This window comes from Oryctolagus cuniculus, chromosome 11 (assembly GCF_964237555.1).
Source record: "Oryctolagus cuniculus chromosome 11, mOryCun1.1, whole genome shotgun sequence".
NCBI lineage: Eukaryota > Metazoa > Chordata > Mammalia > Lagomorpha > Leporidae > Oryctolagus > Oryctolagus cuniculus.
The window spans coordinates 19,546,691-19,567,087 of record NC_091442.1 but is presented as its reverse complement, the minus strand read 5'-3'; the positions used below and the strand labels follow the sequence as shown (position 1 = coordinate 19,567,087).

The window sequence follows — 20,397 nt, the reverse complement described above, 5'->3', positions numbered from 1 at the left end:
CCTCGGTTAAGATGTTCCACTGGGGCTCTCAGCAGCCTTCTTGGAGAGTGATGTTCTGCTCAGGAGTGACAGAGAGCTCTGTGGCTGGCCCAGCAGAGGTATCGGAGAAAGATCCATCACCCCTGAGTGATCGGTGACCCACAGGTACTGTGCATGGAACCTAATGACCAGTCACTCAATTACCAGCTCAGTGACATGTTTATAAGGGTGAACTTTAGAGTGCTATTAGGGAGCAGACAGATGAGCTATAGTTGTGCCTGCAGGGCAGAGCTCACCCAGATCAGCTGCCTCTGTGGACCCATTACCCAGTAATTAGGGGGATTTTTAAGTAGGAAGTAAGGAGTTAAATTATTGCTTAGATTATTGCTTCACTTGTCACAGTGGAAAGTGCTGTTTTGGTGAAGAAGGAAGGATGGGGAAAGGAAGAGAGGGAGAGAGGGAACAAGAGAGAAAGGAAAGGGCAGACAGAGAGAGGGCTGTGGAAAGTCAAGGTCTCGACTGTAGCAGGAAGGTGCCAAGGAGGACCCATGAGACATGCAGACTGCTCCAGGGTCTGAGCCACCAGCGAGGGTCATCTGAATACCACGCCCTCAGCATCTGCCTGGGCCATGGTAGGCACGGGGAAGATGAAGGTTAGAGTACAACAAGAATTGCCAGTGACCACTTGCAGCTTGTGAGCTAGGAGCCAGGAACATATACCATCCATGTGTCAGCCTGTCTGATCCTCTCCACCCTCAGTGAGGGCCTCCCCACCCCCATGATGGCTGAGATGAGAACTTTGAAAGCCTTAACTGTAACTTAGCAGCAGAGCTGAGGGGACCTGATGCCAAGGCCCAGCCTCCTGCACCCCTCCCATGAAGCTCTGTGATGTCTTCACAGTGTCAGGGAGCTCCAGACATGAGCCCTAGCTTCGTGTTCTGGGGAGGCAGAGTGCACCTTGGGTTTGTTTTTTTTTTTTTTTTAAGATTTATTTATTTATTTGAAAGTCAGAGTTGCAGCGGCAGAGAAAGAGAGAGGTCTTCCATTCACTGGTTTACTCTCTAAATGGTTGCAACTGCTGGAGCTGTGCCAATTCGAAGCCAGGAGCCAGGAGCTTCTTCCAGGTTTCCCACATGCATGCAGGGGTCCAAGGACTTGGGCCATCTTCTACTGCTTTCCCAGGCCATAGCAGAGAGCTGGATTGGAAGTGGAGCTGCTGGGTCTCGAACCCATGTAGATATGGGGGGGTGTGTCCATATGGGATGCCGGCGCTGCAAACGGTGGCTTTACCTGCTATGCCACAGTGCCGGCCCCGGGTTTGTTCTTGATTTGCTCCAGGCTTCCCTTTGCTGAGTTCAGCTGTGCCCCTAACTTCAACTCTAGAGCAAAATTGGCCCCTGCTATTCACTTTTACACTCGTTGTATGCATTTAATGTTAAATTTATTATGAAAAATATTAAGCAGAGATCAAGTAGACAGGATTTATCAAACATATGCTCATCACCTGTTTTTAAAAATTGGTAATTACTGATCAATCTTGTTTGCATCCCCATCCCCATTTTATTTTGAAGCAAATTTCAAGTATGTGCCCTTAATGCAGGAGTCATAGTGGCAGATACAGTCTACCACTCTTACAAACACAGTACCTTCAAAAGAACATAGTTTTTAATGGTAGAAAGGTAGACCTTGTATTAGATCTGAGGAAATGCTTCGAGAAGCCAATGGTCTCACCATGTAGACACCAAAGACTCATCCGTGATGGATATTCTAGTTGTGAAATTTGGACCAGCATGTCAAAATGGAACAAGAGACACTGCGACTTCTCCCCAAAGCTATGCCACATCTGTATCCTTTCTGAAAGTATTTTATGAATCGTTTCATCCACATTTCTCTTCAACTCAGACTTCAAATTTTGATTTCCTCTGGTATTTATAGCAACATTTGTGGTTTCCTGAAGTGCAAAAGGCACGTTTTAGGATGATGATATTTTCATAGAGGCTCTTTCATAGAGGCTCACCAAATATCTGAGATTCATGAAAAGGCTGTTGACTCAAGTGAAATGAAGCCAAAGGGAGACCAAGCTTTTCTGTTTTTTTATTTTTTTTTCTTGCACAGAGAGGAATATCACTGATCAATTTCAATTTATGCCTTTTCTCCCTTAGTCATTCATAGACTTGATCAATGGTTATTTATGGAGCCCTACCAGGAACCAGATCATGAACTTGGTTCTGAGGATACAAAATAAGATGTGGCCTCCACTTTCCTGGAGCTCTCTGAGAAAGGTACATAGATAGATGGATAGATGGGTAGATGGGTAGATGGGTAGATGGATAGATTAATTAAATAATCCTGTAACAACATGTGAAATCACATTTAGAGAAGTGTAGGGTATTAGGAAAACTTATGATAGGGATTTGACATTGTGAAGGAAGGCATCCAGAGTGAATGAAGAGTTAGGCTAAAGGTGAACCTGAAGGAGTTAGTGGAATGAAAAGAGTTATGTAGTAACTGGAAGGGAATTCCAGGCAGGCAATGTGGCCTGTGCAAAAGCCTGACAATGGGAAGAGAACGTGAACGTCGGCTGAAATGAAGGAAGGTGGTGTCTGGAAAAGATCAAATGCTAGGCACTGAGCTGGGAGGGGTACCCAGGGACTGCTAAGCTCTTACCTTGGCATTCAGATGTGGATTCACCTTCGGGACCTCTCACTTGCATGGGGCCCTTCCAAGGCCCTGGAGCAAGGATGGTGTCAATCCAAACAGCATTTAAGCATATTTATTGCCTAAGAAAACTTTTGAAAATGTGCTGAAATCTTACAGCTCATGAAGTGAACTTGATAGAAGATTTCTCAAATTTGTCAACAATCTTGCAAATTTAGGTGGCAGTGCCAATTCTTTCAGCTATGAAGCTGAGACAAGTTTTGCTCCACCATGCCAAAGGGAAAATAGTTCAGAAAGTCTTAATTCCCTTTCTTTTCTTTCTATATAAAATGACATTACCAGCTTATTACCATATCGAAAGGAGATCAAAGAGTATGTGGCAAAAATTTAGGAAAAATTATTATAAAGTTGCATCAGTGTGATAATTGCGTTATTTTTAAGAATTCTATTTTGTGATTTCAGTTGTATCTGCCACTCTAAAAAATTCTAGTTTTTTGATTTGTCATTTATTCTAAATACATATTCATATGTAACCAAATTTTGAAAATAGACTTTCATAATCTTTATGATCTACCCACTGTTAGTCATTGGTAACTGCTATCAATCCCTGATCAATCTCCAGGGTTATAACATCAAAGTAAATCTTCCCCAGTCCTCACCACCTCTTAAAATCCTTCTCTGGTGGGTATAGGTTTTATCAGGCTTCCAAGGATGGTTTGTCTGTTGTCAGCTCTCAACACTGTGGATTCAGTCATGTTGAGGTTAAGAGGTGTGGTGAACAGAGCAGCTGGGGCACAATGTGTCTCTGACCCACATCCTCATTAGAGGATCTTCCCCGTGCATTTGGCTTCAGCTTATTAACAAAGATTCTGCACAGTGTCTGGGAGAGGGCACTGGACAGCAGATTGCAAGTTGAAATCTGACTCTCTCACTTACTACGTGGTCAAGTTTCTGACTATGTAAACCAGACCGAAGACTGAAAGATCCTCATGAAGACAGATTGGCAGCAAGACAGCAGCACGCTGCGTGCAAGGTACAAGACTGCCTTGACAGCAAGGGAGATGGAAGTGTCTCTGTGCTGAGACGAGAGACACAAAGCAGGAGATGATACACATGGCTGTCATGGAGACACGCAGCTTTTTATTTTTTAAATAAAGGGGCGTTTAAAAATTCAATGCATAAATAGAAGTCCCATTATTAGAGAAATTATGTATATTGGAAAATATGGTCAATGGTCACATCTATCAGTTTTTTTTTGAAATGTTTAATTTTATTTATTTTTAAGGCAGAGTTAACACAGAGAGAGGGAGAGACAGAACAGAGAGAGAAATCTTCCATCCACTGGTCTATTCCTTAAATGGCCGCAATGGCCAGAGCTGTGCCAATTCAAAGCCAGGAGCCAAGAGCTTCCTCCAGGTCTCCCACAGGGGTACAGGGGCCCCAGGGACTTGCATCACCTGCTGCTGCTTTTCCCAGGTTCATCAGCAGGGAGCTGGATCAGAAGCTGAGCAGCTGGGACTCAAACTGGTGCCCATATGGGATGCTGGCACTGTAAGCAATGGCTTTACCTGCTATGCCACAGTGCCAGCCCATGGGTCAGTTCTTCACAGATAAGAAGTAGGAGAGGGCATTTAGCCTATTGGTTAAGATGGTTTTTCAGAAGCCCACATCCCATATCAAAGTGCCTGAATTCTAGTCTCAGCACAGATCCTTATTCCAGCTTCCTGCCAAACGTGTACTCTGAGAGGCAGCAGAGAGGGTAGGTCAAGTAGTTGGGTCCCTGACACCCAGGTAGGAGTTCTGGACTGAGTTCTTGGCTTCTGGTTTGACCTGGCTCAGCCCTAGCTGTTTCAGGCGTTTGGGGAGTAAATCAGTGGATGGGGATCTCTTTCCTGCTGCCTTTATAAATACATAAATAAGAGCCAAAATTAGGATAGATTCTATGCTGTTTTTGTTACACTGAGAAAGGTCTTGTGGTGTTGCATTTGGGTGCTGGAATGGCAGTGCGGGCATATTTCAAGAAGCTCAGAAGATACACATGAATGCCAGGTTTGCCCCTCTCTCTGTCATGGTTTCAATGATTTTCATTACTTTAGGGAGGTAATGGGAGACGGCGGTGACTTTCAGTAGCTACTGTTTTCTTCAGATGATCCCTACTACTGTCTGCACACATGTGGTCAGCTGTTAGAGGCTGACATTGCTTGTCATAGTCAAGTGACCATGGTCATGACATCTGATGTTTATTGTAAGTGATGCAAAGGTCACTTGTTCTGATTTGTGAAATAGCATCTTCACCTCCAATATCAGTTATAAATGTACAAGCTTCTACTATTTTCCTTGCATCTGGAATGTCTTCATCTTTTTCAATAATCCATTTTTTAAAAAATATTTTTCCTTCTTTGCAGCTTTGCCTACATCTTCCTCATCACCTAAGGCTGTGTAATCCTTGAGCTCTGGGTTGTCTTTTCTTTTTGTCATAAGCTCCTTAATTGCTTCTGTTGTTCCTGCAATACCATGTTGTGGTCCATATCTAGCCATCTCCCACCACCATCATCTTCTTTAGTGATAACTTCTAATTCATCTGAATATTCAATATGTTTGTAGCATGGCACATTTTTGGTTGCCAGAAATTGTTTGCATGTTGGTAGCCATGCTTCACTTTATTTTTATTTATTTATTTATTTTAAGATTTATGTATTTTTATTTGGAAGTCAGAGTTACACAGAGAAGAGAGGCAGAGTGAGAGAAAGAGGTCTTCCATCCGATGGTTCATTACCCAATTGGCTGCAACGGCTGGAGCTCTGCTGATCCAAAGCCAGGAGCCAGGGGCTTCTTCTGGGTCTCCCACATGGGTGCAGGGGCCCAACAACTTGGGCCATCTTCTACTGCTTTCCCAGGCCATAGCAGAGAGCTGGATCGGAAGTGGAGCAGCTGGGACTTGAACTGGCGCCCATATGGGATGCAGGCACTTCAGTCCAGGGCGTTACCCCGCTGCGCCACGGCGCCGGCCCCGCCATGCTTCACTTTAAATTCTTCCCATGTGGCCCATTGCTATGTTGGATGGCAATGGTTTAGTGACTATCTCCAGATGCCACAAATCCTTTTGGGGTGATAGCACCAGTTTCCTTTAACATTGAGTCTCGAAGAGCTAGGTAAGGTACTTTGTCAGTTCCAGTGCCTTTTTTTCACTGTCAACCACATTCTGTATCCTGATTGCTGGAGTACCCTGATGATAGGCTAGGAAGAGCAGCTGAAACAGACACCGGGAAGTCAGAAAACTTCCTTACTGCTGCCAACATTCATCATGTGGCATACTCATATAGGGTGATGACTCTACAGGTTTTTGAAGGATCTTCTGCTATTCTCAAGGGGTACAAAAAATAGTGAAATGTACAAAATAGTCAAATTCCTAAACCAAAGCATTCTAGTTAAGAAAATCTGTCTATTTCAGTTGGATGGGGAAGTGAAACTCCCTAAGAACCAAAATAGTTGAATACAAATTTCAATCCCCAGGACTGTAGATTCTTAAAGTTGAGAAATGAGAAAGTCACTTAGGATGCCCATATAAATTCAGTCCAAACAGGAAAGGACAATTTTAGGAGTGACAGTGGAAGTTCCTAATGATTATGTCAGGGCAGTAGACAAATTGGAAGTGCTCTGGATACACCAGAATTAATGTTCACGTATTAGATCTCATGTTTGAGGGAAGCTGTTTTTGGTTGGCAAGCATATCTGGTGTTCCATGAGGATTTCTTATATAACCCATGGTCCAGGGCTGCAGAGCAGGTCAAATCAATACCAGTCTCAATCTTACCTTGCTGTCATGTAGAATCAATATGTCCAACCAGTAATTCACCTGGAAGACCTGATTTGGGGAACCCACTTGATCCTTTCTATTTCTAGAAATTTCGGCAATGTGTTTGCTATACTGAAACTCAGTATATTCCAAGATGTTTATTGCAAGGCCAAATAAGTCAACGATCACTTCTCAGGGATATTAGGTATTTTACCTGGACATCCCTGAAAGTCTGTTTCTCTATACCCACTGGTACCTTTCACTCTGGGTAGTTCTAACACTGAGCTAAATCCTAAATGCCAACTCTATTTTCCCTAGATGTATATCCGACTTGAAATTCCTTAGAATCAGTTTTATTTGAGGTTTAGACACCCACAAGTTTATCAAAGAACTTTGTTTAAGCCAATGGTTTTCAGGGCAGGAGGGGGCAATTTGCTGTTCCTATTACCGTGCTGAACACCAGACAGGTCACAGAAGTCATGTAACTGACCAGAGGCTGATCATGGTGTGTGAAATATCCCAACAGAGGTCATCAGAAAAACTGCCCAAATTCAGTTCAGTTTGTTGATCCACAGGATTGTAAGCAGAGATTTGGAGTAGTCTGTTACATGGAAAGAGGTAACTGACATAGCCTTTTTGCAATTTTTAGGATCTCAGACTCAGGAGAAAAGCATGCCAATGTTTTAGGGTGAAATATCATAAATGTTTTGCATACATGTCCTGGGAGTTTGGGGATCATAGAAGGCCAGTCCAAGTTATGGTGGTTTTAAAACATAATCCCATAATTATTTGACACTGGTTTGATTGAAATGGGAGATTTCTCAACTTTGGATCTGATTGCTGTGATTGGTTGACCAATAGAATTTGGTCAGTTACATTGTCTCAGTTTCTGGGCCCAGGTCTTTAGAAACTGAGAGTTTATGCTTCCTTTTTCTTGGGTACTCATTCTTGGAACCCAAGCAGGTTATTATGAGGAAGCCCAAGTAGCCCATGAAGTGGCCCATGTGATGAGAATCATGTGGAGAGGACCTGGGAACCCTGGATGGCCCTCAGCTTTGCCTAAGCTTCCAGCTGACAGCCAAGTGAGTGAGTTCTCTTAGAAGTAGCATCAGTCAAACTGCTGAGCTGATGTCTCAAGGAGCAGAGCTTGGCTCTCTGTGCTCAAATGTAATTTGTGAACTAAATAAATGATTGCTGCTTTAATCCATTCAGGAGTGGTTTGTTACATGGCAATAAATAATATAATGGAGTCTAGGGATATAGGCTCCTTTACAGCTGTGGTTGTGAATCCGTTGTATGGGGACGAGAGCAGTAAGGGACAACCCAGAGGCCCTTCTCCAAGAAGAGGGCCTGAGGGACAGTGGATGGGTGATGATAGTCAGAGTTGGGCTACACTTTTCTGATGGTCATTCAGATGACACTAGGTGCTTGGTGTGTGTGTGTGCCTGGCCTAGTATCCCCACTTAGTCCTAGTGGAGAGAGATTAATTTATGCCCACTTTGAGGGGAATGAATTACTCCATAATCCACGGGACTCACCCACCTTGTGTGATGAGAGCATCAGAAAGACCTATTCTGTTCCCCAACATGCCAAGCGTGTTCCCACATCAGGGCCTCTACTTTCGCTCCTCCATCTCTATCAAGAATGATTTCCCAGGTTTCTGAATGGAGCCCTTCCTCACCTCTTTCAGGTTCCTGCTCAGAATCCCCCAGGGATGCCCTCCCAGGCCTCTCCCTATGGAATAGCAGCCTCAGTCTGTTCTGGCACTCCAGGTCTTGCCTTGCTTTATCTTTTCTGTAGCACTTGCTGTCACCTGTCACCTGTCACAGGTGTTCTGGTTTATGCCTGTCTTTGCCTACAAGATTCCAAGCAATGAAAGGGTGGGGGCTATGTTCTCATAAACATGGTATCCCAGGGCCTAGGACAGTGCCTGCCACACAGGAGGTGCTGAATCAGTAGGTGTGGGAGAAAGTGAGAGAACAGAGTGGAGCCACTGCTTGAGTTTGAGTTTTTGGGCCAGGATTTTTATTTATAGGTTCTCACATGATCTTCTCAACCTTGAAGGAAGAGTACCTTTCCACTTTATAAATGAGAAAACTCTGGCAGTAAGAATGGAGATAATTTGCAAGGTTGGACAACCAGTAGGTGTCTGAACCTACGTCTCAACTCAGGCTTTCTGAGTCTCTTTCTTGTACTCCTTCTGCAATAGAATGATTCTTTGTGGTACTGGTATCCTAATAAGGGCCTAATAAGGATATTTCCCATGCATATCTATGTACACATGCATGTGTACACACCCATGTGCACACACACTCATATGCATGTTTGTATGCAATCTAGAACTCATAGAGTCCCCCCTCGTGCCTGCCATAAGAACCCTTTCCACACACTGGATGGAGTCACAGATATCTCAAGTTCTAGCGCAAGGTCACTATGAACAAACACCTCATTCTTCAGACTTTTGTGTCTTTTCTTCAACTTCATTGAGTTGTGAACTAATTACTCCATTTGAGGACCTCAGGAAATGCCAAAGACTCGTTTAATGCTAAATATGAGTATTAGCGAAGAGTTGATTCTAGAGTATGGCCAGGGAGTCCTGAAATAATCAGCTAACAGTTGTGTCGGGTAGCTGGCTGCCCATGAGCATGCCACGTAATCAGACTGCACATCTCAGGTGCTTCAGCTCGCTGTTCTTACTGGGAATGTGCACATCTTCAGAAAAAGGATTAACTGTTGATTCATTTTCTGAAGTTCTCATGTTTTCTTTATTTATCTTATTTTTAAAAACACTTTATTCCAAAGAAGCTCTAACTCACAAAAGAAAAATTGTAATCATACAAAGAGTTCCCGTGTACTCCATATACCATTTCCCCTATTAACATCTCATGTTAGGCTGTTTGTCCTGATGAGTGAACCATACCCAGTTTCCTCCAGTCTTTAAAATATAAACTCTTCTTATCCTTCCTACCCTTCTCAGAATTTGGTAATCAACATTTTGTGCTCAGATTGGATTGGATCTTTTTTTTTTTCAACTTTACTTTCCACATATAAGGGAGCAAATTCTGTGTCTGGCTTGTTTCTCTCTCTCTCTCTCTCTCTCTCTCTCTCTCTCTCTTTGCCAAGCAGAGTTAGTGAGAGAGAGTTATAGACAGTGAGAGAGAGAGAGACAAAGGTTTTCTTCCGTTGGTTCACTCCCCTAATGGCCGCTATAGCCCGCACTGGGCCGATCCGAAGCCAGGAGCCGGGTACTTCCTCCAGGTCTCCCATGCGGGTACAGGGACCCAAGCACTTGGGCCATCCTCTGCTGCCCTCCTGGGCCACAGCAGAGAGCTGGACTGGAAGAGGAACAACAGGGACTAGTACCCAGCGCAACAACCTGGACTAGAACCCAGGGTGCCGGCGCCACAGGCGGAGGATTAACCATGTGAGTCACGGCGCCAGCCTGGTTTGTTTCTCTTAACATGATGTCCTCCATCAATTTTGTCCCCTTGGTTTTGCTGCAAATGATAGGATCTCATTCTTTTTTATAATTGAAGAGTATTTCAATCTTATAGTTGAAGGGTATTTCATATCGTATTTTCCATATCCATTCATCTAATGTCGAACACCTTGGTTGATTCCATTTTGGCTATTGTGAAAAGTGCTGCTATAAACACGATGGAGCAGGTATCTCTTTCATACACTGATTTCATATCTATACCCAGCAGTGTGGTTGCTGGATCATGTGGAATTTCCGTTTCTTGTTTTTAAAGAAATCTTCATACTGTTTTCCACAATGGGTGCACTAATTTACATTCCCACCAACACTGTATAAGCGTCCTCTTTCTCCACATCTTCACCAGTATTTGTTAATTTCTGTAAGCAGAGATGGCATCTCATTGTGGTTTTGATTTGCATTTCCCTTTTGGCTAGATGTTGTGCATTTCTTCATTTATTTTTTGGCCATTTGTATTTCTTCTTTTGAGAATTGTCTGTTCAGATCCTTCACCCATTTCTTTTTTTTTTTAACTTTTATTTAATGAATATAAATTTCCAAAGTACGACTTATGGATTACAATGGCTTCCCCCCCATACCGTCCCTCCCACCCATAACCCTCCCCTTTCCCGCTCCCTCTCCCCTTCCATTCACATCAAGATTCATTTTCGATTATCTTAATATACAGAAGATCAGGTTAGTATACATTAAGTAAGGATTTCAACAGTTTGCTCCCACACAGAAACAAAAAGTGAAAAATAATAGATTTTTTTTTAAATGATGATGAAATCAGATCAGACCTATTGTCATGTTTAATCCCATTTAGAGTCAAGTTGGGAATTGATAATTTCTTTCTTTCTTTTTTTTTTTTTTTTTTTTTTTTACAGAAGATCAGTTTAGTATGCATTAAGTAAAGATTTCAACAGTTTGCACCCCCATAGAAACACAAAATGAAATATATTGTTTGAGTACTCGTTATAGCATTAAGTCTCAATGCACAGCACATTAAGGACAGAGATCCTACATGAGGAGTAAGTGCACAGTGACTCCTGTTGTTGACTTTACCAATTGACACTCCTGTCTATGGCATCAGTAATCTCCCTATGCTCCAGTCATGAGTTTCCAAGGCTATGGAAGCCCTCTGAGTTCTCCGACTCTTATCTTGTTTAGACAAGGTCATAGTCAAAGTGGAGGTTCTCTCCTCCCTTCAGAGAAAGGTACCTCCTTCTTTGATGACCAAATGGTAGAGTTAGAAACATACCAGGGGATTCCAATTCAATCCCATCAAGGTGGCATGTACCAATGGCATCTCACTATTCCAAGTGATCAATTTCAGTTCACAATTGATCATAATGAAAGGACTAAGAGTCAAAGGGAGCACATAAACAAGTCTAGTACCTGCTAATACTAACCGATAGAATAAATAAAGGGGAGAGTGATCCAACATGGGAAGTGAGATACTCAGCAGACTCATAGAATGGCAGATGTCCTAAATAGCACTCTGGCCTCAGAATCAGCCCTAAAGGCATTCGGATCTGGCTGAAAAGCCCATGAGAGTATTTCAGGCATGGAAAGCCAAGACACTCTGGCAAAAGATCTCTGTGAGTGAGATCCCAGTGGAAAGAACAGGTCATCAAAGAAGGAGGTACCTTCACCCATTTCTTAACAGAATGGTTGTTTTTTTTTTTTTTTTTTTGAGTTGCTGATATATTCTGGATACTAATCTTTCATCAGGTATGTAGCTTCCAAATATTTTCTCCTTTTCTGTCTGATGTGTTTTTACACTATTTTTTTTTTTTTCTGTGCAGGAGCTTTTAAATTTGAGAAGATTCCATTTATGGAGACTTGCTTTTGTTGACTGTGCTTCTGGAGTCTTATCCAAGAAGTTATCATCAACACCAGTGTCTTAAAGTGTTTCCCCTATGTTCAGCTCTGGCAATTTTATAGTTCCTGGAATTGCATGTGGACCTCGGTCTGTCTTGAGTTTGAAGGTGGTTAAGAGGTAACAATCTAATTTTATTCTTCTATATATGTACATCCAGTTTTGCCAGTACCATTTACTGAAAAAACTATTCTTTTTCCAATATACGTTCTTGACACCTTAGTCAAAATTCAGTTAGCTGTGTGTATGTGGATTAATTTCTGGGCCCTCTATTCTGTTCCACTGATCTATGTGCTGGCTTTTATGTTACGACCATGCTTTTAAAATTACTATTGCTTTGGAATCAGGTATTTTGATGTCTCCTGCTTGATTCTTTTTTTGTTTGTTTTGGTTTTGCTCAGTATTTCTTTGACTATTTTGGGTCTTTTTTGATTCCATATGAATTTTAGGATTTTTTTCCTAGTTCTATAAGGAATGAAGTTGGTATTTTGATAGATTTCATTGAATCTGTAGTTTGCTGTATAGTATAGACATCTTAATAATAATTATTCCAATCTGCAAGCAAGGAACATCTTTACTTTTTTTGTGCCTTTGATTTTTTTAAAGATTTTATTTATTTATTTGAAAGAGTTACACAGAGAGAAAAGGAGAGGCAGACAGAGAGAGAGAGAGAGAGAGAGAGAAAGAGAGAGAGAGAGAGAGAGAGAGCTCTTCCATTGTTGGTTCATTCCCTAATTGGCCGTAACGGATGGAGCTGCGCCCGTCTGAAGCCAGGAGCCAGGAGCCTCTTCCAGGTCTCCCACACGGGTGCAGGGGCCCAGGGACCTGGACCATTTTCTACCACTTTCCCAAGCCATAGCAGAGAGCTGGATTTTTATTTTTTTAAAACAGTAAATGATACAATGGAAATTTCTTTTCCTTTTTAAAATAATTTATTTATTTGAGAGGTAGAGTTACAGACAGTGAGAGGGAGAGACAGAGAGAAAGGTGTTCCATCCACTGTTTCACTCCCTAAATAGCCACAACAGCTAGAGCTGAGCTGATCTGAAGCAGGAGCCAGGAGCTTTTTCTGGGTCTCCCACATAGGTGTAAGGGCCCAAGGACTTGGGCCATCTTCTACTGCTTTCCTAGGCCATGGCAGAGAGCTGGATCAGAAGAGGAACAGCTCGGACTAGAACCTGCATCCATATGGGATGCCGGCACTGCAGGTGGAGGATTAACCTATTGCACCACAGCACTGACCCTATAATACCTTTATAATTTTGAGATATATTCCTTCTATATCTAATTTGATGAAGTGTTTTTTTTTTTATCATGAAGGAATGCCATTATCAAATGCTTTTTCTGACTATTGAGATAATCATGTTGATACTATTTATGACATTTATTGTTTTTTAAATGTAGAACCATACTTGCATCTCTGGGATAAGTCCCACCTGATAATGATATATGATCTATTTGATGGAGAGCTTGAATCAGTTTTTAGATATTTTGTTGAGAATTTATGCATCTATGTTCATCAAGGATATTGGTCTATAGTTTTTCTGTGTGTGTTGTATCTTTGTGTGGTTTTGGTATTGGAGTTATGCTGGCCTCATAAAAAGAGTTTGGCAGAGTTCTATATTTTTCAGTATCTTGGAAGAGTTTGAAAAATATTTGAGGTAGTTCCTTCTTAAATGTTTTGTAGAGTTCTTTAGTAAAGCTATCAAGTCCTGGACTTTTCATTGATGAGGGACTTTAATTACTGCCATAATCTTGATATTTATTTATTTATTTTTATTTAATAAATATAAATTTACAAAGTACAACTTTTGAATTGTTGCAGCTTTTTCCCCCATAACCTCCCTCCCACCCGCAACCATCTCATCTCTCACTCCCTCTCCCATCCCATTCTTCATCTTGATATTTATTATGAGTCTGTTTATTTCTTCTATACCTTAATTGAGTCTTCATAGGTTATATGTATCTAGGGATTTGTCCGTTTCTTCAAGGTTTTTCAGTTTGTTAGCATATAGTTTCTTATGAGCCTTCGTATTTCTGTGGTATTGGTTGTAATGTCTCCTTTTCCATGTACAATTTTATTTAATTGAATTTTCCTCATTTTTCTTTGTTAGTCTGGCTAAAAGTTTGTCTATTTTGTTTATTTTCTCAAAAACACATCTCTTCATTTTGCTGAGGCATTTTTTGGTTGACTCTCGTTGAGTCTCTTTGAGCTTCCCATATCTGGATGGCCATATATCTTTTAAGACTTGGGAACTTTACAAGATTATTTCATTCAGCAGGTTCTCAATACCTTCCTTCTCTTCCCCTTCAGACATCCCTATAATATATATATTTATTTCCTTAATGATATCCAATATTTTGCATAGATTTCCTTTTTTTTTTTATTTGACAGATTTATAGACAGTGAGAGAGAGACAGATAGAAAGGTCTTCCTTCCGTTGGTTCACTCCCCTAATGGCTGCTACGGCCGGTGCTGCACCGATCCGAAGCCAGGAGCTGGGTGCTTCCTCCCGGTCTCCCATGTGGGTGCAGGGACCCAAGAACTTGGGCCATCCTCCGCTGCCCTCCTGGGCCACAGCAGAGAGCTGGACTGGAAGAGGAGCAACCGGGACTAGTACCCGGCGCCCCAACCGGGACTAGAAACCGGGGTGCCGGAACTGCAGGCGGAGGATTAGCCAAGTGAGCCACGGTACCAGCCTCCTTCATTCTTTTAAAACTTTTTTTCTCCTTATTTTTGTCTGAGTTATTTCAAAAGTTTTGCCTTCCTAATCAAAGCTTATTTTCTTGCTTGGTCTATTCTATATTGAAGCTCTCAATTGTATTTTTTTAAAATTTTGTTAATTTAAATGTTCAGCTCCACAACTTCTGTTTTATTCTTTTGAAGATTTCTTTTATTGAATTTCTCATTCATGTCCTCTATTGTTTTTATCATATCTTATATATATATATGCATATATATGGATTTATTTTTTGAAAGGCAGAGAAAGAGAAAGAGACAGACAGACAGACAGAGAGACAGAGGAAGAGAGAGAGAGAGAGAGAGAATGAATGAGACCCTTCCATTTGCTGGTTTGCTCCCCAGATCCCTACAACTGCCAGGGCTGAGCCAGACAGAAGCCAGGAGCCAGGAACTTCTTTCAGAACCCCCACATGGGTCCAGGGGCCGAAGTACTTGGTCCATCTTCTGCTGTTTCTCCAGGTGCATTAGCAGGGAGCTGGATTAGAAGTGGAGCACCCAGTACTTGAGTCGATGCCCACATAGGATGCCGGCCTCGCAGGCAGCAGCTTAATCTGCTATGCCACACAATGCTGGCCCCTTTATCACTTCTTTAAAAGGTTTATCTCTGTTGTCTTGCATCTCATTGAGTTTCCCTAGGTTCATTATTTTGAATTCTTTTTCAACATTCCACAGGTTTTCTTCAGATCAGGGTCTACTTCAGAAGAACTAGTGTGTTCTCTTGGAATTGTCATGCTTCCTTGCTTTTTCATAGTTTCCATGTCCTTATGTTGATATTTCTATACCTGGCATAATAATTCCTTTTTACTGAACAGGTTTTGTTGGAAAGACATTTTTCTTTAGATGGAATGTGGGGTATCACTTAGATTTGTTGATTTAGCTTTGCTTCTAGATCAGCTCAGAAATATAACCTCTGAGTAATTTCTTCAGTGGTAATTGGTGTCAGCAGTGTCTACAAGAGCCAGCGGGACACCAGCATGTCCCCATGAGTGATGCTGGGGCTTGTAGCACCAATAACTATGGCCCTTGGACTATCAGATATTCATAGGTCCTTCCCCAGGTCCTGCTGCGTGGGCATGACTAGTTTTAGGGATTATAGTGCCGAGATTGCAAGCCCCAGCACTGGGAGATGTTAAGGGGGTGTTGCACAGTCCTGCATGGTGAACAGAGGTTATGCTGAGGATTACACATTGGCAGGTGCATGTCTGGAGCACATAGGTACTTCCCATCATCCCCAGGATATTATTCAGATGACTCTGAGAAATATAGTATTAACAGTCACAGTCATGGAGCTGTAGGATACAGTGGGGTCCTTCCCCAGTTCTCTCAGGGTGAGTTCTAGTGACTGTGGACTGGCAGTCACCAGTCTGAAGCAGAGGAATCCACGCAGAGCCCTCTACAGCCCACAGGTGAGTACGCACTACTCCGGGTGTTACAGTACTAGCAGCGACAGCTCCAGAGTTGCAGGTTACCGAGGAGACCGCCCTCAGCTCCTGCAGGTCATTCAAAGGCGATGCTAGAACTGGCACTCTGGCCTCCCATGGCAGGGAGGCGGAGGCGCTCTGGCCTCCTATGCTAAGAACTGAGAAGAGGCTTCCTTAGGTCTGGTTCTCTGGGATTGTGTGTGTGTGCTGTTGCTGGCAACTAGCCCCAAGGAGCCAAGGGGAACTTCCCTAGACTGTGCAGAGCCGCATTGTAGCTGCAGGGCTTGTACCCTAAACTTGCACAGCTGCAGGTTCACAGGTGCCTGCTCTCTGTCTTGGAACGTGCCGCTGCTGTCTCTGGGGCTTTTGTTTGCTTCCTCCTGAGACAGGTGGAGTGAGTGCTGCAGTTTCTCCACAGCAGCTTGGGTCGGCTACTCTGGGTGTGGAGGGAGGCAGCGTGGGTTCCTTTTTTGGAGCAAAGAAGTCGCTCAGACCCCAGTCTGCCCCTTGGACCTGATGTAAAGTAGGTGCAGATTGTGGGGTTCTCCTGTGGTTGGGGCTGTCTATCTGAGACGGTGGTGGGGGATCGCAACACTTTCTGCTTACTTCTGGGCAAGATGCGCACACTTCCCCCCCTCCCCCCCAGCAGGAGAGCTGGGGAGTGAGTGGTGCGTGGTGACAGCAGGCACTGGGCTTTGCTCCCCTCTCTATATTGGCCGTCAGAGTCTCTGTGCTGATTGCAGATCTTGTCACACACTTACTGAAGTTTTCCCCTCAGCCTTCTTAGTTCCAGTATTTTATAAATAGAATCCTATTCCTGGTAAGATGGTGTTCCCCGGCTGCTACAGTGTAGGAGCCGTGGAAGCAGCAGCAGTGGCAACAGCAGCGTGGTTTGTTTTTCTCTCTCCCTGCTAGTTTTCAGAGTCTCTGAGCTATTTGTATTTCCGGTCACTTCTTTACTATGAAACTTTTCCTCAGACAATCTTCTGGAAATGTGGTGCCTCCCTCATGGCTCTGAAACTTTTCCTGGCTGAGGAGGGTGCAGGTCCTGTCTCATCAGCAGCTTTGGGAGTCCCCGTGTTTTCTTTCTCGTGTCTGTTTACCTTTCTTTTTCTTCTCCCTAATGCAGCCGCTTTACTCACAGCAGCTAAGTCTACCTCTCCTTAAGGAAAGCAGAGGCTCCACTTGATCCCTGCCACCCCCAATGCTGTGTCGCGTATCACCCATCCCTTCTGCCCTGGCGTCACAGGAAGGATGCCTTCTGCTGGGCATGGCTTCGTGGGCGTGGGACTTGAATGTCCTCAGTTGGCGTGAACTTGGTAGCAGTGGTGTGGTTGTTATGGGAGCCAGTGCAGCACAGTGGCTATGAGTCATACCGGAGTTCAAATATCAGATCCTTCCTTTACCAGCTGTGGGACCTTGGGCTGGTCAACAAAGCTTTCTGAGTCTGTTTTGCCATAAGTAAAAAAGGAGGAAAGTAATATCCCACTTAGAGTATGTTAGAAGAATTCAATGACATATGTACACAATCCATTTCAGCTATGCTGTTGATGACTTTGACATTTGTTGCCAAAACCACAGGTTAGGCCAAGCACAGTAACTGTCTGTGGCCATGACCCACTTCACAGTGGATCTGAGTCAGCCTCTGTATGCTTAGCCTGCCTGTCATCTCTCTTGGAACTTAGACACACCTGTTGTGCTCAATGATGAAAGACTACTGAAAAACATACCCTACAGAAAGCAGCTCATCCCTTAATATGCAAACCTGCACTGGGCTTTCCAGCAAAACTGCTTGTTGCTAATGTAATTGCAGCCTGGGTATAAAACTCTTAAACTCGAGTCTTGGCGCTCATGTGGCCAAGATGTCACAGGACCTGTGCTTGCATGGTGTTATGTTCAGGGGCCCGATGATAAAGCGTTCTGTTAATCACAAGATTCACGGGGGCTCTGGGGGTGAGGGAGCCTGACATCGAGGCTTGCAGTGGGCCCCAGGGTTCTTGTTAAAGGAGTGAGCTTTCCTAGAGGTGGGCCGTGAATGGTAAAGGAGTCACATGAGCAGATTCAGAGCTTTACCACGTAGTGATGCCTGCAGCCCCCCGTGCCTGCTGAGCATGGGAATTATGGTTAATCTGAATCATGTGTGCTGTAGGTTAAACATATACACTGGATTTTGGAGCCTTAGCATGATAAATGTAAAACATCTCATTAATTTTATGTTGATTGCACCTTGACATGATACTATTTTGGATATATTGGGTTAAATAAAACACACTATTGGAGTTAATTTTGCTAATTTCTTTTTACATTTTAAAATGTACTAGAAAATTTAAAAGTACACATGTTGCTTGCCTTATATTTCTGCTGGACAGTGCTACTGTAGAGAACTCAGGAAGGTGGTAGACACTGTCAGTTTTAGAAGCTCTGGGTTCTCCTGGGGAACAGGGTGAGGTTGTACATACCACAGCAAGAGGATGAGATCAAAGTTGACCTCTGTTGAAAACATTGGGGAGAGAAAGGAGCTCAGATACAGGACACCAAGCCAAGGCCCTATCCTGTCCCATCCTGCAATTGGATGCTTCCCACAGTGTCCTCCTGCTTCCATGTCTGTCCCCTAAGAATTTATTTTCCTGCTGCTTCTAGCAGGCAGAGTGATTTTTATTTATTTTATTTTTTATACCTAAGAAGTTTATTTGTGTGTTTGTGTGTGTGTGTGTGAGGGGGGGGGGGAGAGAAGAGGAGAGGAGAAGAGAGGAAAGGAGGGTAGGGTAGGGGAGAGGAGAGGAGAGGTGAGGCAAAGAGAGAACAACCTTCCTTGCCCAAATGCCTACAGCATCTGGGACAAGGCCAGGCCAAGAATGAAATCTGGGTTTCCCACATGGGTGGCAGGAACTGAACCATCACCTGTATCTCCTTGGGTACAAGCTAGCAGGAAGCTGAAATCAGAAGCAGAGTTGGGACTTGAACCCCAGAGCTCCAATATAGGATGCAATTACCTAAGTGGTGTGTTAACCACTGTGCCAAATGCCCACCCCTTATTTTATTTTATAGACACACACACACACACACACACACACACACAGAGTGAGAGTGAGAGTGAGAGAGAAAGATCTCCCATCCAGTGGCTGACATTAGCAGGAATGGGAAGCAGGGCAGGGATTTGAACCTAGGAACTCTAATAGGGAATGCAGGCATTGTAAGTGACATCTTTTTTTTTTTTTAAGATTTATTTATTTTACTTAAAAGAGTTACACAGAGGGAGAAGGAGAGGCAGAGAGAGAGAGAGAGAGCGAGCGAGCTTCCATCCGCTGGTTTACTCCCCAATTTGCAATGGCTGGAGCTGTGCCAATCCGAAGCCAGGAGCTTCTTCCCAGTTTCCCATGCAGTGCAGGGGCCCAAGGACTTGGGCCATCTTGTACTGCTTTCCCAGCCATAGCAGAGAGATGGATTGGAAGTGGAGCAGCCAGGACTTGACTCAGCACCCATATGGATGCCCGCACTGCAGGTGGTGGCTTTACCTGCTACGCCACAGCACCGGCCCCCCAAGTGACATCTTAACCTTGCCCCCAAATGCTTGCCCCCAGAGAGAGTTTTTAACTACTGGAGTTCAGTTAGAGGAACTCGCTTGAATCACCTCCATGGCTCCCAAAGCTTTTGTAATTACGTCCAAGGAAACTTTAAGCATGGCGGTTCTGGATGTTCTGCTTACCTGCCTTACCTTCCACCATTCTCTGCTCACTGGGATATTCCAGACTCATGAGTCTCCCTTTAGTTCTTATAGTATGGTAGCTATTTGCTTGCCTCAGGGCCTTTGCACTTGTTATTTCTTCTGCTTGCAACATTCTTGTCTCAGTGCCTGATCAGTATTGTGTCTTCCCATGTTTCAGGTCTCAGCCTAACACCATCCGCTTTCTCTAATAAACAGCCCACTTCCTCCATTGCCATGCTCTTTGCACTCAGCCCATTATTGCTGCTTGACAATCATGCGGTTACTTCCGTTTTTCAGTACATCACTAGGCTGTAAGTTCCATGTGACAGATGGGTCCCTGCCTGGTGTGTCCCATAGCACAGAGACTGTCGCACAGGATCCCTTGGGAACTATTTGCTAAAATAAGAATAAATGAATGCAGGTTTGTTGTCTGAACCAAGACACACAAGTTCAATGCAAGCCTTAGCAATGATGACTTGAAGGGGAGAGACTGAGGCTGTGGGATGGGGTGGGAAGGAAACAGCAACCCCAAGGGAGGAACAAAGAAAGATACAGCAGGGCCCAGCCTGGGCTGGACAGGGGCAGCTTTGCTCTGTGTGACTTCAAAGCTCTTCAAAGGCAGCGATTCAAGATGTGTCGGTCCCCGGAGGTGTCACTGGCCCGCGGAAGGCCTTTGCCAGGGTTTGATGAAGCACCTTCCGTGGCAGGTCTCGTAATTAACTGTGGCCATGCGGTGT

At 43.6% G+C, this 20,397-nt stretch overlaps 1 pseudogene; it reads right to left on the bottom strand.

Annotated features, from left to right (window-relative positions):
* Positions 1 to 4,729: 4,729 nt before the first annotated feature.
* LOC127491100 (ubiquitin-like-conjugating enzyme ATG3 pseudogene) lies at positions 4,730 to 19,636 on the bottom strand (annotated as a pseudogene).
* Between the last annotated feature and the right edge of the window lie 761 nt (positions 19,637 to 20,397).